The sequence below is a fragment of the Poecilia mexicana genome, unplaced genomic scaffold (genome assembly GCF_051168715.1).
Source record: "Poecilia mexicana isolate PSO_F unplaced genomic scaffold, ASM5116871v1 scaffold_13, whole genome shotgun sequence".
Classification (NCBI taxonomy): Eukaryota; Metazoa; Chordata; class Actinopteri; order Cyprinodontiformes; family Poeciliidae; genus Poecilia; species Poecilia mexicana.
In genome coordinates, this window is record NW_028263382.1 from 13,682,223 (window position 1) to 13,700,814 (window position 18,592).

The window sequence follows — 18,592 nt, forward strand, 5'->3', positions numbered from 1 at the left end:
CAACATTGTATTCAGGTCGTAGCCAACCAACTTTGAATGTGGCTAATTGAATTTCCTGACAATTAGCAAGAGTGCCTCATCATTTTTGCGCCTGAGAGAGAAACAAGCTTCTTTTAATTCAAGGAATGTCCGTATGTTTCATTGCATAGCACCAAATGACACAAAGTCTTTCACACTTGTGGAGAAACTTCTTCTTTCCTTCAGTTCATTCTAGAAAGCTCTCTTCGGGTACTGTCACAGCATTTTAATCTGACTGAATGTACATTGATAATGCGGCAGCTTTTTTTCCTGCCTTTGTCTGGCATTGACAAACACCTTTTAAAAAAAAAGAAAAAAAAATCTAAAATCAATCATTTGAAAGGACAGAAAAACATGTGGCAGCTTGAATTTTTGATATAATTTGCTTTTAATGTTCAGGACTAAGAATGAATGACGAAACATTTCTCACCACTCCCTCTTCAGTTATTCACTTCTCTCTTTTTTTAAACATGGAAGGCTTTAGAACCGAACACTTCTGTGTAGTTGGAATTGAATATATTTTTGGGGATTATGTAAAGCAGAGTGTTCTCTGTATTTCCATGAACTTAAAGCAACATCAAAAAGCATGTAGTGAAAAAACGAATAATGAAATAAAACCAGTATGCCCTTTGATAAGTAATCGTTTCACTTGCGGAGCCTTATTTCATGCTCAGTTATTGCCATCAAGTACTGCAGCAAACTGATGTCATGGTTTAGCATCTTGTCTCTCTGCTACAACTATGTCTACACCAATATGTCATCTTAGCGCGTGTCTTCGTGATCTGATTTGGAAGCATGCGGTTGTGTTTGCAGGCGCCTGACAGCGGTGGGGAAGTCTGCCTATGTGTGTGTCGTCTGCACAGAGATAGCTGTCCAGTTGGTCGGATCAGAAGGAGAGGGCCTGAGATTAACCCAGCAGAACGTGGGAACCCCTTAAAGGTGGATGAGTTTTAAAAAAGTGCACACTGACGCTTGACTGGCACACACTCAGCCACATGCACGCAGAAATACACACGCTGCTTATCTGTCAGCATTCTGGGACACGGGCTGCAGACGACAGGCTGGTATGACAGGCCAAGACATGCTGATAACAGATAGGACTAGCTGTTTGACAGGTGGTCTTATGTGTGTGTGTGTGTGTGTGTGTGTGTTTGCTTCTGACACACTGGCTAGAGAAAAAAAAAAAGTAAAATTCCAAATTCACCGATCCAGCAGGGTCTGGAAAAGACAGCCATACGACTTATTAAGATTTTAAGTGATTTTCCATATTTAAGAAAGTATTTTCCAGAGTCACATTTTTTATTTTTTCAATTGGAATTGGAGCCATTTTTCATAAATTCAAAAGGAATTAAAGGTTGTTTTTTATTTGGCCATGGATGGATGAATGGATAGACGGATGGATGGATTGATGTATTGACTGATGGAGGAACCAACTGATTAATGGATGGATTAGTCTTTATGGTGACATGGAAATAAAGTCTGGAAGTACTAATATTTTTCCATATTCTCTCTTTTTTTTCTTTGTGGATTTATCCAGGCCTGGAAAATATTTAAATCATCAATGTCATTCCAGAGTTTTCAGGATCGTGTAGCAACCAAGCAAGTATGAATATCAACCACATTTGGCTGCAATTCCAGCCGCATGTTTTTGGGAACATCTCTACCAGAGCAAAGATTTTAGTTTATAGACTAAAATCTTTGCTCATTATTTGAAAATTAGCTCAAGCTGAGCCAGATTGGACAAAGAGTATCTGTGAACACAAATTTCGAAGTGTTTCCACAAAATCTCAATTATTTTTTTGACTTGGATTTTCACTAGGCCATCGCTTCCCCACAGCATGTTGCTGACACCACCAACGGAGGCTGAACTCATATGCATGCTGCACTTTTGTCTTTTTTTTTTTTATTGGTAGAATAAATGAAAAACTATACATCTTTTTCCTTCAGTTTCAAAATTGTTCCATATGAAGTTGGCCTATATCATAAAAAATAACTATAAGTATAATAAAGTGTATGGTTGCAACATGACCATATGTGGAAAATTTAAAGCTCCGTCGCCATGACCATGTACAGCGACAGGCTAAATGTGTCTGTATACACTGAGAGTGTGTGTGTGTGCGTGCATGCGTGCGTGCGTGCGTGCGTGTGTGTGTTTCTGTCCGTGTCTGTGGGCTACCATTACACTTTCCTCACAGTAATGACTAAAACAAGGCCAGCACATAGCAGGGGCTCTCCATCAGCAGGCTTGTGTTTGTGCATGTGTTGAACTGAGCGCTAATACTTTAGGCTTTCTGCTGCCTGTCCATTAACAACACTTACAAACAGATTATAGCAAGTACCTATTAAGTGGGATACGAAATTGCTTGAGTATCATTGTGTGTGTAGGTCCATGTGAGCAGGAAGTACACCTTAGTTTGGATAAGCTCTGTGTGAATTTGAGTGGGTGGGAAACTGAAAGCGCAGTGGGGAAAAACAAAGTCTCAGCATTCGCTTGTGTTGTCATCCACTGTATGCCCAAGGCCTCAGTGTAATCCAGGGCAGGAAGCGGCGCTGGGCGTTACAGTAGGTGTTAAAGCTCCAGTGCTTCTCTGAAACGCTACTGATGACTGTTTCACTCATTGCCTGCTAATATGGAACCCCGATTAGGTTTCAGTGCCCGGGCCCAAAGAAAACCTCCGACTCTTTGTCACTGCAGCAGGAGCCAGCCAGCCATGCCATCAAGGTCGGCCTGCGCAAAAACAAGGCAGACAGACGTCCAGAAGGATCCAAGACTGTGTGCAGCAGTGCAGAAACAGCTTCATGATTAAAAAATGTTCAGCATTGAAGGAGTCTTAGTCTTAAAAACATGGAGTATGCTAATGCTAATAAAAAATGTGTCCCCTACCAAACAGCAGTCTCAAAGCAGATGTTTGGGACATGAATGCAGGATCCATATGGTAATGTTTTCTCATAACATGCATCCAAGCTTTGTCCTCCTTTGACAGTTGGGGGGAAAAAATCGCTTGGTATGTTATTTCCCCAACTGTGATCCAGGCGTTGCTGAGTCGATCCAAAGGAAGGCAATGTTCCACATCACAACATGTCAAGAAGTTCCTGTAGCGCGCCGTGGCACCACGAGAGATGCTCACTTGCTTCCTGGACTGACGACTACAACATGGGAGTCCAGCTGTCTCTTCAAAGAACAAGACACGTCAACAGCACTTCTGTGGCAGCCCTGTCAGACAGAGTCTGGCCCATCGTGCAACTACCTGTCAACAAGATCTCTGTGCTTTATTGCCCTCCCCTCCTTTTCCCAGACCACCCATCTCCTCTTCATGTGGAGATAACGACAGGCAAGACAGTGTATTCGAACCGTGGTTTGGGAGGTGAGAGTGACACTGCTGGTCCATCCTGCTAGTTCCCACTCGTTGAGAACCCTTTTATCTTAGACAGTCAGTGTTTGCTCCTTCATTGTCTTCCTGAGCTACAAACGGCCTCTCATTAGCATCCCTCTCTGTTTAATAAATGGATGTTTATTAAGTGAACTCAAGTGTTACAGTGACATGCATGCAGCATGTCCTCGTCAACTTAAAACCTTCAAGATCAGTTGAACAGTTTAGTGTAAATATCAGAAATATTGCAGCTGCTACATATTTACATGTATTCGGTTTCTGCTGCATGACCAGAATGTGAGAAATATCACAAGTTGTTGGATATTTCTCAGGTATTTTGTCCTTATTTTTAATTAATAAATTTTTTCTTCATTTTACATTCAGTTCAACATATTGGGAAAGGAGAGGGTGAGCTTTCACAGAAGTGGCTGGTCTACCATAATTACTCCAAGAGCGCATTGATGACTCATCCAGGGGGACAAATAAAAACAACTCCTCACAAAACAAGCATGTCCAATTTATCTACAATTGAATCTAGTCATATAAACGAATTCAAAGTCCCTCATATATGTGGCGAAAGTAGAAAGAAAAGTTTTAAAAGCACAAAACCTCCAGCAGAACCCGGCTCAGCGTGAGCAGCAGTCTGCCGCCACCAACTGGGCGACTGAGAAAACAGAGCATACAGATAAAATAAAAAGCACAGAAACACTGAACCAGGAGTACCTTCTATGTAGCAGCACCTCTTTCAGTAACTATCTAAGAAAGAAACCCAGTTAAGCAGATAAGCTCTGAGACAGCAGACAAATCTATGGAGTGAAAAATGAACCAATTAGAATAGTTCCTTTATTTTGGAGTGAAACATACAAACACAGTCAAGTGTGTCAGATCATTGAGTTACTGGCAGGAGCAGCTCAGCCGATGGCGTTGTCCGGGAGGGGGACAAAGCTAAACAAGACCATGGGCCAAATGTATAAGTTATGAAGAAAATAAGGCAGAGTGGAGAGAAGTGGTCAGTGTGTCCTCCAGCAGTCTACAGAGATAGCTCAAGATAACCTAAGCCGCTCTAACTACAAGCTTTATCAAAAAGGAAACTTTTAAGCCTCGTCTCAAAAGTAGACAGAGTGTCTCCCCTCACACGGACTAAAACTGGGAGCTGGTTCCACAGGAGACGAGCCTGATAACAAAAAGACCTGCTACCCATTCTACTTTTAGAAACTATGAACTGCCAGTGAAAAGTGCTTAATCAGCTGAAACATTTATGTGATTAAAAGGCAAAAATAGAAGAAATATGTCAGAGAGGAATGCTTTTTAACACCACTGCACTGTAGCTTCACTGACAGATATAATAAGCATTCACAGGGGTGTTTATTAGAGTGGATAAGGATTAGGAGGACTAACGGCTTGATAACGAGCCGTGATTTAAAGACTGGAGAGGGTGAGAAAGCTCAGGTGGGAGGGGGCATTAAGCTAGTTTGGAACCTGCTGGGAAGAAGCCATCTCTGGAGTAAAGTTCCTGCTGTGAAGCTCCTGACGTCTAACTCAGCTCAGAGAAAAACAAAAATCAACTTCAGAGTTAATCCATTGTTTGTACCAATTTAAATTTTACATTTAAAGTGTCAAAAAAATGCGCATGTATTCTTTTTCTGCTGCAACGTTCACCACTGAACATGAAACTGATTTGGAATAGCTGCTTTGGTGGTTGAGTGTACAGCTCGTCATTTTTCAAAGGAAGACATGAGAAACATTTTTTTTTACTTATGTGAAGTCAGCCTACTGGTTTAAAAGATCTGCATCCATCAAATCACGATGAAAATATTAGAGTAAAAAAAAGGACCATTTTCTTTAGACAAAAAAAGCAGCTCAACAGATTGATTAAAAAAAAACAACATCCACTCAAGATTTATTGTAAAAATAGGATTGGGTATGCAGGGAGATGAACCAATGATTTGCTTTATGTTTTATCTTCACTCCAACACTTCCTTTTATCCCCGCCTTTCTATTTACTCAGGCGTTTATCAGGCCAGACTGGGGCATTCCACTAAATGTGTCGGTGCAACGCGTGGCCGCCGTGCTGGGAGCTGGCATGACCATGTAAACAAACACATACAAACATGTGGTTGGCTATAAATCTCTGTCCCTTCGCTACCATGATTTGACTGTCTGACCTCAATGAGAAAGCGCATGCAAACGGAGCAGATATATGCATGAAACATGAGCCGTCTTTGTTTGGTCTGTGCCTGTGTGTGACATGCTGCTTTAAATATGCACAAATCTTGGAGCACTGAAACAGAAGGGGGATGTGGAGTTTTCACAGTCTAAAGTCCTGCAGAAGATTAAACCTAAAGCTACTGTAAGATTGTTCCTTATGTTGCTATATGTACCGGCGTATTAAAAACGTGCGACATGAATCCAAGTAAGAGAGAAAATAAAAGGGATGTAAAGAGCCTCCGCTTTAAAGTATGTGTGTTGCTTCTGATGCATTCCCACTCCGCATGTGTGTTTAATGGGACAAGGTGTGTGGAATTCACAGTGTTCTGCTTTGTGAGCACTGGCTATGTAACTTTGTCTGTGACGTTAGCATTTTATGTTATCAATTTCTTTCATTCATTTCTAAACTGATCATGTAGGAATGATATTTCAGTTCTCTGCATGTGTCCCCAGGTGTACACATAGTGATGCATTTATATGGCATAGTGAGATTGAGTTATTTTATTATTAGGACACAATATCTGAGTCATTGTATCATCAATTCTGTTTGATTTCCAGCAAATTCATGTAACGTGTCGATAACATTGTGTACGCTACACTGCTGAACGTATAGTACGGCGATGCCTGAACATTGTTTTCCTATGTCTTTGTTTCCCATCAACAAAGGACAGCCACACAATGCTTGACTGGCTTTTGTGTTCAATTCATAGATTTTTTTTTTTTTATATACATTTTGTTTTGTTATTACAGTCAAATCCCAGGAAATGAGTCTTTGGGATTGTTTTCACCCTGCAAGTACAGAAAAATGACTCCAGTTAACTTAACTGTAAAAACAGCAGCTGACTAAACAGTCCCACCTCCGGGTCTGCTTTCAGCTGATTGCTATAAGGACATTAAATGACAAAAGAAGACCGAAACTGAGGTAAAAAAAAAAAAGTAAAGCAACAAAATATACACTATTTGAAGGCTTCACCTCATTGAACAAAATGGACAAAGTCAGACGACTCGAAAAAAAAAAACTGCTTCCCAAATCATCTAAATAAAGAAATCAGCAAAAGGACCTGAACAACGGATTATTTTTACAGGAGAACACATAGATGGTTTGGTTTTCCTTATATTCATCACTGAGGAAAACTTGAGGAGTGTCCGGGGCGCGGAGCTCCGGCGCATTGAGCTACATATGAGCCGTGAACCACGGCCTCAGGCAACGGATTTTCAAATCAGCTTTTGTTATTGCAAGAGGCCAAGAAGGAGAGCAGATGCTTTGCTCATTTAATCATGCATGTCACGCACCGGACTGCTCCGCGACTGCTGAGCGCAACCTCTGTGCTGCCACTGCTCTGTGGCATGCAGACTTGCTCTCCTCCGGCTGTGTTTTTTTTTACCCCCCCTTCCTCCTCTGAGGACATATATATCTGTGCTAATTTAAGCCAGGTGGTGGGAAAACCCCCTTTTGCTGTTGTCATGAATGTGACAACAAACTGCCAGTCACCTCACACCCCACACTGACCCCACACTGAGGAGGAAGTGTGCGTTTATCTTTTCATTCATGCGTGCGTGTTATTCTGACAAATTGTGGCTTCTTTTCACGCCTCCACCTTAACTCCCTTTCTTTTGCACAACTTGACATAAAGTTCAAATCCACCAAAGCGATATCAGTATCGAGCTTAAACCTTCAATATCAGCGTTTGGTTTTTCCACAGAAGCCCACCCGTATCTCAGCACGTTGGGGATGATCAGGGTCCTGGTGGAGTGTCGGTGCGTGTCAGAGGTCTGTTTACCAACCATGACGGATGGGAGTGGGGTCACCGGAGAGACAAATATTCCAACCAACGCCAAAGTCTCCCCACTCCGTGTCTGCACTGCCTCTTCCTTCTTGGATTTCATTCAGCATGTGAGCTGATTTAATTTGCATGACATTTTACTGCATTGCTGATAACTATATTTTATTTACTTAAAGAATTATGCAAATGATATTTGCTTGAAGGCTTAAATGGATTCAAAGTATTGTGTTGTTTTTTTTTTTTTTTTTGTTTTTCTTTCTCATAATAATATAATATAACTACATTTTAACAACATTCAGCTCATTCTGGACATGCAAGTTACCACTTCTGGTGTTTATTCATTTAGCTACTGTTTTAAATATTACAACTCCTGTAAATATGTTTTCCAGTAGAAATGAATGGGTGAAGCGTTTAAAACATGGTGTCCATCCACACGTGGTTAGTACTAACATCAGATGTTACTGCTATTTGTATAAGTAAGCATGTACATTCAGCTAAAAGCTATTTTTTTTATTTGAACTCTGTCCCAAAGGATTCCAATTCTGAATGTTTGATGGTTCTTTTAACGTTTTCTAGTTTGTTGTTGTTGTTGTTGTTGTTATTGTTTATGGGGGTGTGGGGGTGGAAGGGGTTCTATTTTATTTATTTTTTCACACAAAGTGACGAAATCAAAAGTTATTCATTCAGGTAACGCATTAGCTATAACCTCTCCACCAAGAAATGCTGAACTAATAGACAGATTGCTTTAAAAAAATATATATCTCGACCACATCCTAGATTAACATACCTGGGATCAAGCTAAGCTAGTTCGGTCCAGCCCGTTCCTGCTCACCGTCCCAGCTGGAGTTAATGCTTGGAGGCGAACGGCTTTCAGGACAAGAGAGTAATTAAAGGGGATCTAAAATGAGGACGGACACCAACCTTTGTCACCTGCAGACACATGCACAGCCATCCGTTACAGAACCAGCATGACTTCAATTAGTTTCAAACCTGTTTTCAAGATCAGACATGAAAAAGCCATCAAATTACATCGAAAGACGTATTTAATTGTTTGAAGTTTTAGTAGATATTACAAAAATCTACACTCTCTTAAACCGTATAGTTGTAATATGTTGAACAAAGGGAGGAAAATTCCCAACTTTCTAATCACCACAACTTGTTCCCTCGCTTATCATTTCGGAAATAGAGGGTGAATGAGTGAGTGATTGCAGTAGCGTAGGGTTACATGTGTCAACTGTTCTAATCCTGTCAGCACAGCAGAGGTTGTTTCTTTTTCTTTCTTTATCCTCACACAGAGGTTCTTCAGCACCAGAGTGGGCACTGTGGCGTCCAAAAAAAACAGTCCACTGTGAAACTCCCCAAAGCGCAGAGACCCGCTTCTGGTTGCCACGGCAGGTAGTGAAAGCAAAAGAAAAAATCCTCCATCCTCCCCGTTAACAACATCCTGACGGAGAGCCAGGCAGCAGCACAGCAAGTTTACGCTGCTGCTACATTCAAAAACAGAGCAAAGAGCAAGATAGATAATTGCTACGCGCCAGAATGATGTGCTAGAAAAAGAACACCTCGACCTCTGCAGCTCCAGGATCACTTTAAATCACGGCAGTCTGAGCAAACAATAAATCCGTCTGTACTTGAATTTTCTGCAGATTTGAAGAAGCTGTTTCCCACCTGCCCGTCTTCGTTCATTCATGCTCATTCTTGTGATTTTTCACTAGCTACAGCACGTACACAGTGCCTAAAAAAAATGTTAAAATAAAAGCATACAATGAAACATGAACTTAAATACGGAAGAAAAGAGTTTGGAAGAAAAAAAAAAGTTGTAAAGACATCATCTCTTTATTCATGGCAGGACTGTCAAAATGTCGCATCGGCTAATAGGAGCTCTGGAGCTGAAGGCCAAACAGAGATGACAGCCTCCCTTTGTCCCTCAACTGCCTCTCAAACAAATCCAACCATCTCTCCATGAAATCTATTCATGGCACTATTAAAGTAATTGTGTCGCGTGACATGTATGAAATCAACATCAATGCTACGGTGCCTCAGCCTATTTAATAAATTGACAGGCCAGAGAAAGTGATGGAGAAGAGGATAGAGAGACCGGGATGGGAGGAGAAGAAAGACAGCTTTGATGACAGAGGCTCGAGTGGAATAACAGGTAGGTTATCTCCATATAAAAGAAGAAGTGTCTTTTGAGACTTCTTTTAAGATTGAAAACTTCTATGGCAATTCAGAGACACTTTTCTCCCAAAATAAAGACTTTAAAGTGACTCCTTGAAGATGTTCAAGCTGGAGCAGAAACATTTGGATTGCGAAATTCTGCAACAAAAAAAATATTCACTTCACAATGCTAGCAGATACTTTCACAATTCTGACATAAAATTAGGAATATCTTTAGATCATGGTTCATATTTCAAATAAGGTTCAACGTGAACTTAGTAAATTGAAAAAATAATGTACATAAAAGTTTATAGAGGAAGTGTTTGAAATTCTTCATTAAGTACAAAAGTTCAATAACTTTTGACACTCACTTCATAAAGTGAAAATTCATTTCAACCTCACCTATTTTAACCCTTTACTCATCATTTTGTTGATTCTAGCTTGCAGATAATGCAGTTGAGTGTCTCAGAAATTAGAATATTGTAAAAATGTTACATTTTAAAAGCTCATATTGTCTCTCAGTCTGGATCAGTTAGCTACAAAAGACGTACATGTCCAAAAGAGAATCACTGACCTCATCCACAAGCAGGGTAGGTGAAAAAGATCATTTTTAAAGAAGCTGAGTGCTGTAGAAAGTTGAGTGGAAGAAAAAAATTGAGATAGGAAAGAGTGTAGCAGCAAAAGGAGTAATGATGATGCTAAATTGCTCACCAAACAGGCCTGAAATCTGTATGGAGTGTTATTGAGAGGAAGATGAAAGAGACCAGATCAAAAAACGGAGGTGTTATCAAAGAAACCTGAGTTTCCATCACACCTCAGCAGAACCACAGCGATTGTTTCCATGCCACATTGATGCAGTAATTCATGCAAAACGAGCCCCAACTGAATAAGTGGTGAGTGGAACACTTACTGGGTTGTGTGCAGCATACTCTTTAGAAGCCTGATATTTCTGTGTTAATGTTTTTGTTTTTTGTTTTATTATCTTGTGTAATCATCAAATCCTTTGAGACAGAATTTAGGTTTTTATAAATCTGAAGTTTGATCACTTCATACATTTTCTCAAAGTGCAAAACTCATTAGAAGCAGGAGTTTGACATCAGAGCTAATTTTATTTCTGAGTAAAAGCAAAAACTTCTGACTTAAATCTATGAGATTAGGTTTTTTTTCTCCCCCCCCATCAAGAATTTTTAATTGTACCAGTTCTTTACTGCTCTCATCAACTGCATCCAGCCCCTCTCTACTCTAATTTCAAACATATTACCATAACACTTTAAATCTACACGGCCTCGCTCTAATTTACAAGGGTTTCATCTTGACAAATCAGAGGCACTCATCTAATCATCTCATATAATGCAGAGACTGATATCTCCAGAAGCCAATCTGTTACTCTGAGATTGCTCTCGTTCACTCTCACTCATAAAACACACTTCACATCCACAGGAACTGCCACCCTCCTCCCAGGAGGATGTGTTACATTTCTATATGTCGGCGCTAACTGTCACCATATGGTGCTTTCTAGAGGACTGGCTGTGGCTGCTGGAGCCAAATCTGCCACTGGGGACAGCCCCACGGGCTACTGACGGATGACAATCGCCACACCATTAAAAAGCCATTAAAATAGTCAGGCAGAATGGCAGAGGTGATAACACACTGAATTTTTTAAATTTTATTTAGGAAGTAGGGAAAAATGAGCTCATAGTTCTGCTTTAATTGCACAGAAAGTGTCCATATGCAGAAAAGACCGAGTTCGTCGTGAATTTCGAGCTCTGCATGGGGGAAAGTGTTGAACGGTGAGTTCATGAGTGCATCTGCGGATTGATACCTTCACCAGTGTCAGCCTGAGGGGATCTGCTGAAACAAAAGCAGCCACATATTTCTTATTGACATCTTGTGCATCTTCCTCCCAACTGTCGTCCCCTTTCCCCCCCAAGATGCATCTCTCAGCCTTATTTACCATCAGAAAGGAGACAGCGTCCTCAGCGGATACTTTCAAATCTCCTGAGTCCCGCTCAGAGTCACTTACCAAATACTTAATCACGTTTTGGGACGCCGGCCCGCTCCACCCATTTTGCTAATCCATCCCATGCCACATTGCCATTGTCTCCGGCTAAGACCGAGACTGAAAGGGGCTAATCCTAAGAGACAGAGACCTGGTTTTGCTGGAGTCAGATTGAGCCTCCATGAGGAGTGAAGTTTTCCACGGGATCCCAATTACTACTACACCATTTACTGGAGCATAGTATTGACTATATTTAGGGCGAAACCCAGCAGCACGCGCGTTTGTGTGTGTGTGAGTGCTGCAAACGAACGGTGTATATAAATATTCACAAGTCAGCACAAAGTGCTCCAAGTGCAGCATGTGTGTGTGAGACCAGAGCAGTGTGTAGCACCCAATGTGACACAGAAGGTAATCAGTCTTAATTGGTTCAGTCTGATTATTATTTATTATTATTTCCTCTAAAGTCTTTATTCAGCAAGCCTCTGGATACACACTCAGGAAACAGCTCCTAATTACTAATGGATGATGATTAAACACTGAGGTCAGCCAGGGAGTCTGTGTGTGTGTGTGTGTGCGTGTGTGTGTGTGTGTGTAGTTGGAGGGCGGAGAAGGTACAGGAGATGTGAAAAAGATACAAAGAAGCAGGGAATAAATGCTCACTTTACTTTTCAATTTATCAAATGATTTCCACAAAATGTCAGCATGCTTTTAATGTTTAGAAGCTCAGCACCTAAAATGTGTTTAGTTCAAAAATAAAGATGTGACAGGGTGAAGCATTCCAGGGCACTCCGGAGCATCTTTTACAGCACTGAGTTCCTCTATTGACTATTTAATGGGTCGTTTCCCATTTGAGTCATTTGCTTTGTGAGTAGAGAAAACCAGTGCTCTCTAAACCAGGGGTCTTTAAATCCAGACCTCAGGGGCTAAAAGTTGCTGCCCTGCAACTTTTAGATGCGTCTCTTCTTCAGTAGACATGAATCAAATTATCAGCTCATTCTCAGGACTCTAGACAACTTTTCTTCAGACTGAGGAAGAAGTTCAGCTGTTTGATTCAGGAACACATCAAAAAGTTGAAGGACAGTGACCCCTGAGGACAGGAGTTGAAGGCTCCTGCTCTAAACATTACCCAATTGTTTCAGCTGCAGTAATCGAGCCTCCAGGTTGCTTTGTTCATCAATTATCTGATGTGGTACCAATTCTGCTTCTCTCTGTGTGCCTAGATCCATGGTGTCAAAAGACAGTCTTCAATAGCCAGTAGTGTACCTGCTGGTTCAACACACCTGAATCAAATAATGCTTTATGAGCAGTTCATGAGCCTGGAGGCACCCAGCATGTGCCTGGTGTTTCCTGGCAGTACACTTATATCCCTACCCCCAAACTCTCACCCCTACACACACACACACACCCACACACACACACACAGTGTACACCCGCCAGCTTGGTGCAACATCATAAATGTCCCACCAACCCGACAGTTAGCCTCCTCCGCCAAAGAAAAGCCTCTCCACTGATTGCCACCAAACACCGGTGAAAACCTGGAACCCGCTGAAAACCCGAAGCCAAGCCACCAAACCAGAGACATAATTGTAGAAGAATGGTCTGCTTCTTTCATCTGCATTTACCAATCTGTCTGGTCATCACTACAAGGAAAATCTGGAAATCCGTCCAACAGAAAAAAGAAACGCCAACATCGACACTCTCCGCCTCCTCCGCAGCCTCCATTAAGGTCCATTTACACTGAATGGTAGATATGCAGACACATAAGAATGGTGTTTTCTGTCCATCATCTGGGACCATTGAGCATATTTTAGTCCATCATCAGGAAGATTGCAGATCAGAATTTGTGGGGCAGTATACCTCATCTGTGACTGACAATGAAACAAAGAAGAAAAGAAAGACAGAATTGGTGAAAACGGTCCATCCACATGAGCTCATTTATTTACCGGCCATGCAAAACACCTGCATCTGCTGCTGGTGCCTCTTTTTATGCCTTTTCCAAGAATGTGCATTCCTTCTTCTTCTTTCAGGTACGCACACCCCACTGCTCAGTCATTGACCGCCCTTCCACAGAACACATTTGTTTTTTGTTTTTTTTTCTTTAAATAATTGACGTTCCAGGCAGCCGGGTGATCATGCCTGCTGGGGGTTCAGCAGTGGAAGGAGGAAGGAGGGGAGGTTGATTGAGGATGTGTGTTGGTGTGTATGTCCACACTCAAGTTACACCCCGGAGCTAAAAATCACACGGGAGTCCCCACACATGTACATGCGAGCACGGATCGACACGGACACATGCTTGCGTCATAGCCTGAAGGTGTTCTTCCACCTCCTGGAGGACGGGTGTTAAACTGCTCATTGATTTTCTGTTGCTCTCCCTCGGTGCACATCTTAATTTAGCTGGTGTTTGTGTGTGTATGCGTGTGCATTCCTTTCATTCAAAGAGATAAGTGTGGCCTCCAGACATTCTTGATTCCCCCTCCTGCCTTGTTCTGTTTTAGCCCATCTTAAAATCCATCAATCCCATTATTTCTACTTCACATCCAGTCTTTGTCCTTTCCCTCCTGCCCCTTTTCCATTGTGACTTTACTGCCAACTTTATCTCTTTTTTTCTACTCTCTTTTGTGTCCGTCTTTGTTTCTTCATTAGTTTACATCACATTACAGTCGCCTTGATCCTTTGGCCCTGGATCAACATCATTTATCAAGGCAGACTGATGTTTCCTTCCCCCATTCAAACAGGAGTCATGCTGGCTGAAAAATGGCATTCCACAGCGACAGGAGTGTGTGTTTTGTGGGGGGATTATGTTTTGGTTATTATGTCACGATCTCATCAGCGTTTCAGTGTCTCCCTTTCTGACCTGTTGCATGTAAACAATCACAAACTCTCCTTCAGGAAGTTACACTTGCACTCCGACATCCATGTCTGAAAAGCATGTGAATGTTCACACATAAGGTTGATCCGTTCTCACACACACACCAACACACACACACACACAAGAATCAACCAACCAGGTGCAGAGTCTCCCACTGATAAAGGCCCATCAGGTCAGCAGGAGTATAGATAGACATGCTGGCTTTCGCTAATGGATGCGAGTTAACGTGAGAAGTAACACGGCCGAACATCTAAACATTTACACGTGTGACTGCAGAGGCGAGATTGATCGCTGCTTTTCTGTCTGCGCCCTCCGCTTCGTATCACAGAGAGGTAATTAGTGGTTGACAGGTCGAATGTGAAAGGTGACATTATTGCTCGGGCTGGGATAAATCATTGAAACTGGGACGGAAATGCAACCCGTCAGAAAACTGGATTACATCCCAGTTAATCGATTTAACACCATCAACACAAAAACCAAGAGGAAACATAAATTGCCGTAATTGAAAGCAACTTTTAATTAGATGGGGGGGGGGAAGGCTGAATACAATTATTTTCTGCTACAGTTAGCCGTTTACTTACTTTGTGCTACATGCATAAAAATGTTTTATTTATCTTAAAAACTGTACTATAATGCAACACTCCTTGTAACATCATCTCTACATATCACAACAGACAAATATTTTTATTTAATCCAAAGTGATTGAGAAACCCATGGGGACTGGGCCTTAAAAACAAAGAGCAACCTTCAAAATGGCTTCCTGCTGTTCTGGCAGTCCAGAACAGATCATGGCAAATGGCTGCTGGTACCGAGCCTGGTTCCGGTTCTGCTGTTGGTTTGTTCCTGTAAGAGGGGAGTTCTTTCTCTCCACTGTCACAGCATGCTCCACATGAGAGACTGCTGTAAAGTCAACAACTCAACACAAGCAATTTGCTGCCGCCCCCTGCTGGTTCGGAGTGAATGCCGTAAGTAATGACTCCAAACAATCTGTTGGGTTTTATTTGGTACAAACTTTTCAAACCACTTTGAAAAAACCAGGTGATCCAGGAGGATTACTGTTAAATGTTTCATTTTGCAGACCATTTAGTTATGCAGATGAGTTTGTAAATTAGATTAATAATCTTAATCATGCTTCTTTGTTTAGATTTAGTTGTTTGGTTTGACCTGTTTTCTCATGGTTTAGTCAAATGAAGTGCAGCAGGTGTGTCGGCAGTTCTGCATAAAACCAGTAAGATTTTGGCTTCTCATGATGGATGTCAGAAAACAAATATGTTAAAGAATAAAAACCACCAGAAGAACGTGAAATTGTCTGCTGATAATAAGCAAATTTTCTAACTTAGGACCAAGCATCACCTACATGTCTTTAGTGCAAGAGAGAAACAAACTGAACTGACCATGTGTGTGTTTCTGTTTTCCATGTTGTTTTTCAGAAAGGAGACAAAGAAATGTCAAATGCATGTGATAAGTCATAAAATGTCCCTTTCCCTCACAAATTGCCTCGGACGCCTCCGTTTCACGAGGTTTACAATTCTGTACATATCACACCCAAGAGTATCCAAACACTGAATGAATCCGAGAATAAATGTAGACAGGAGACAATGTCCTTGCCTCGTCTCGTAAGTTGATTAAGTTGCTTCGCTCTAAGCCAGTCCCCCACCAAGCTGCACCTGTGATTCTGTGGCTGTCGGCTGATGAACTGACTGATAAGTAAATCTTTCCCCAGTCGTATCCCTCGCAGCTTAGAAAAGAACAATTGTGTGTTGCTGTGCCGTGAGAGTCCCCAAATCCCTGACCTTGTGACCCTTTCACCTCTACGGTCTCCTGAGACCACAGCTCGCTCTAACCAACTGACCAGCCTGAGTCAGAGGCGGGGCTGGCTTTAACTGACCCTTGTGTAAATAAATAAGGGAGCAGAGGGAAGCTTTACTGTGACTGTCAATATTAAGGACGGCCTCTTGATTGCCGGGCACTGATTATGTACGAGTCATCATCTGAGGCCCGAGCCAACTTCTTGTTCCGCTTGCGTTAGCCTGTTGGCCAGGATCAAGTGATGAATTAAAGATCAATAGGGACAGTTTGATAAATCCCCAGTAGGGATACCACCAACCGGATGCTTATTTTATTTCCTAATTCTCCTTGATGTAGCGATAAATATAACCTTTTGTAGGCTGCAGGCTTTTTTTTTTTCTCTTTGAGTCTTGGATCTTGGCAAGGCTGGGCTACAAACTGGCATAAAAAAAAACAGAAAATTGTAAAACCCTTCCTGAACTGTAATGTTGATAAATAAAAACAAGCAAAGCAAGAGGAAGTGTTTGGTAAAATGGCCGTACAATTTATGACGCTGGTAAAAACGTGTGAAATATCGCCATGCCATGTGAGCAGCCAGTTCATTTTGCTAAGTGATCAGATGAAGATGTAATGGGGGGGAGGGAAGGGGATCCTGCCTGGCACCACTGCTGCCCACTAGTTTTACCCACCATCCCTGTGTGTAGTTTAATAAGATGCCTCATACCCATGAGCTCATGAACTTTAGGCCCAATTAGACAAATTAGAACCATAAAAGCAGTCTGAGGTCACCCTTTGTTTGAAGGCTTGATGACCACGGTTGCAAACGTCCTTATTAAAACATGATAATAGTGGACTCCTGGATGCTCTGAATCAGCTCAGGTGGCAGTGCCCTCTCCACATCAAGCAGAATCTCGCCTCAGGCATGTAAATGCAATTATCCAAATGACTAAGACAACCTTTAACATTGGCATAATCATGTTCCGGATGTCCCATTTGTACAATTTGTAGCTGTTAATTATATATTTAGATTCTGTCGGTGCAGGGATGCACAAATAGTCCAAGGGAGAAACTGTTATTTCAAGCATGTGGGTTTTAGAGAGGAAACAGGAACGCATGAAGCATTCCTCCTAACAATCCCCACCGGAAACACACCAGTGTTTTCTCCTGTGGCTGTGCTCTAAAGAGAATAATTTCAATCTTTTATTCATGCTGTTTAATGTAACCGTTTAATCTGGCGAGAACCCACGAGGCCTGTAATCCGAGAGGGCCTGGTGTGTTCTGTATACCGCTCTGAGTACATGAATCCCTATTGTGGTCCCAATCAATCACATACTCATTACACCGTCGCTAAAAACGCCAAAGCAAGCCAACAGCCATGCCCGAAGCGCCGGTCTGCTGCTCTTTCAGATCGTGTTTTTGCCAGGCATACCAGAGGGTGGGCACGATTACCACTTTGCCAGCCTGGCTATCTGTTGTGTCAATGTGTCCAGAGAGTGCCAGCGCCATATTGTTGTGATGCATGGCTGCTGTCTGATGCGGTCACACAACAGTGCTGCCAGGCTGCAGGAGCCCTCTGGGAACGCTGGTGGCTGTTACAGCCACTTGTGATTATTCATTCCGACTCGTTTGCCAGCAAGTGGCTTGCATAAAAGGGCATATCTTGTCATTCTGTTGTCAAAACAGAATGACAAGATATAATCAGATTTACATCATTGGCATTTTTGTCTCCAAAGGGGTTTATTTTATGCATAAGTAAAATCGACACCAGATCAATTTTATACTGTTGGATAAAAACAAACATTTGTTTTTTTATATTTTTTTTTACCAGGAAGCTTCATTTCTCCTTCTGATAGGATTCATCACACCAGCTGATCACATAAACAAAACAAAAATGCTGAAAAATCAGGTGGCTAGGGAATGACATAAAGCACAACATGGTTTCTAAAGGGAGAGGAGCAAAATAAAGTTTGAGCTGCCTTTACCTTCTGCCACTGTCATTATTGTATGCAATGCATAGCACTGACATTTATACGTCCCTTTACGTATCTGCCTTGTGTTTCAGTGAAGATCTGCTGCTATAAGTAAATAACGCTCCATTATGACCTCCGAATTCATCTGGTGCTGCATCACAAACCATACATTTTCTGAACATGTTGGAAAATGTCCCAGCATTGCGCTTTATGACATGTACTCACCTGCCATTTTATTAGGTACACTCATTCGACTGCCTCTTGACAGGAAATGTAAATCAGCCAATCGCATGGGATGAACAGCACTGTCAGTGTTGCCTCCTATTTTACAGTACAATCAAGAGGAAATGTTAACGCTATAGCACAACATTCTAAGTGTCATAAAAACATATTTTACTACCATGAACCAGCTCATAGAAACTCATTTC

The 18,592-nt window shown here is 41.7% G+C and overlaps 1 long non-coding RNA gene across 1 annotated transcript in view; it reads right to left on the minus strand.

The window, feature by feature from the left end:
* The window catches only part of LOC148155774 (uncharacterized), a 28,533-nt gene that overhangs the window by 9,068 nt on the left and 873 nt on the right, over positions 1–18,592 (minus strand). Inside the window, exon 2 of the long non-coding RNA XR_015765148.1 lies at positions 18,390–18,485. This is a non-coding gene — a long non-coding RNA (uncharacterized LOC148155774). The remainder of the gene's footprint in view (positions 1–18,389; positions 18,486–18,592) is intronic.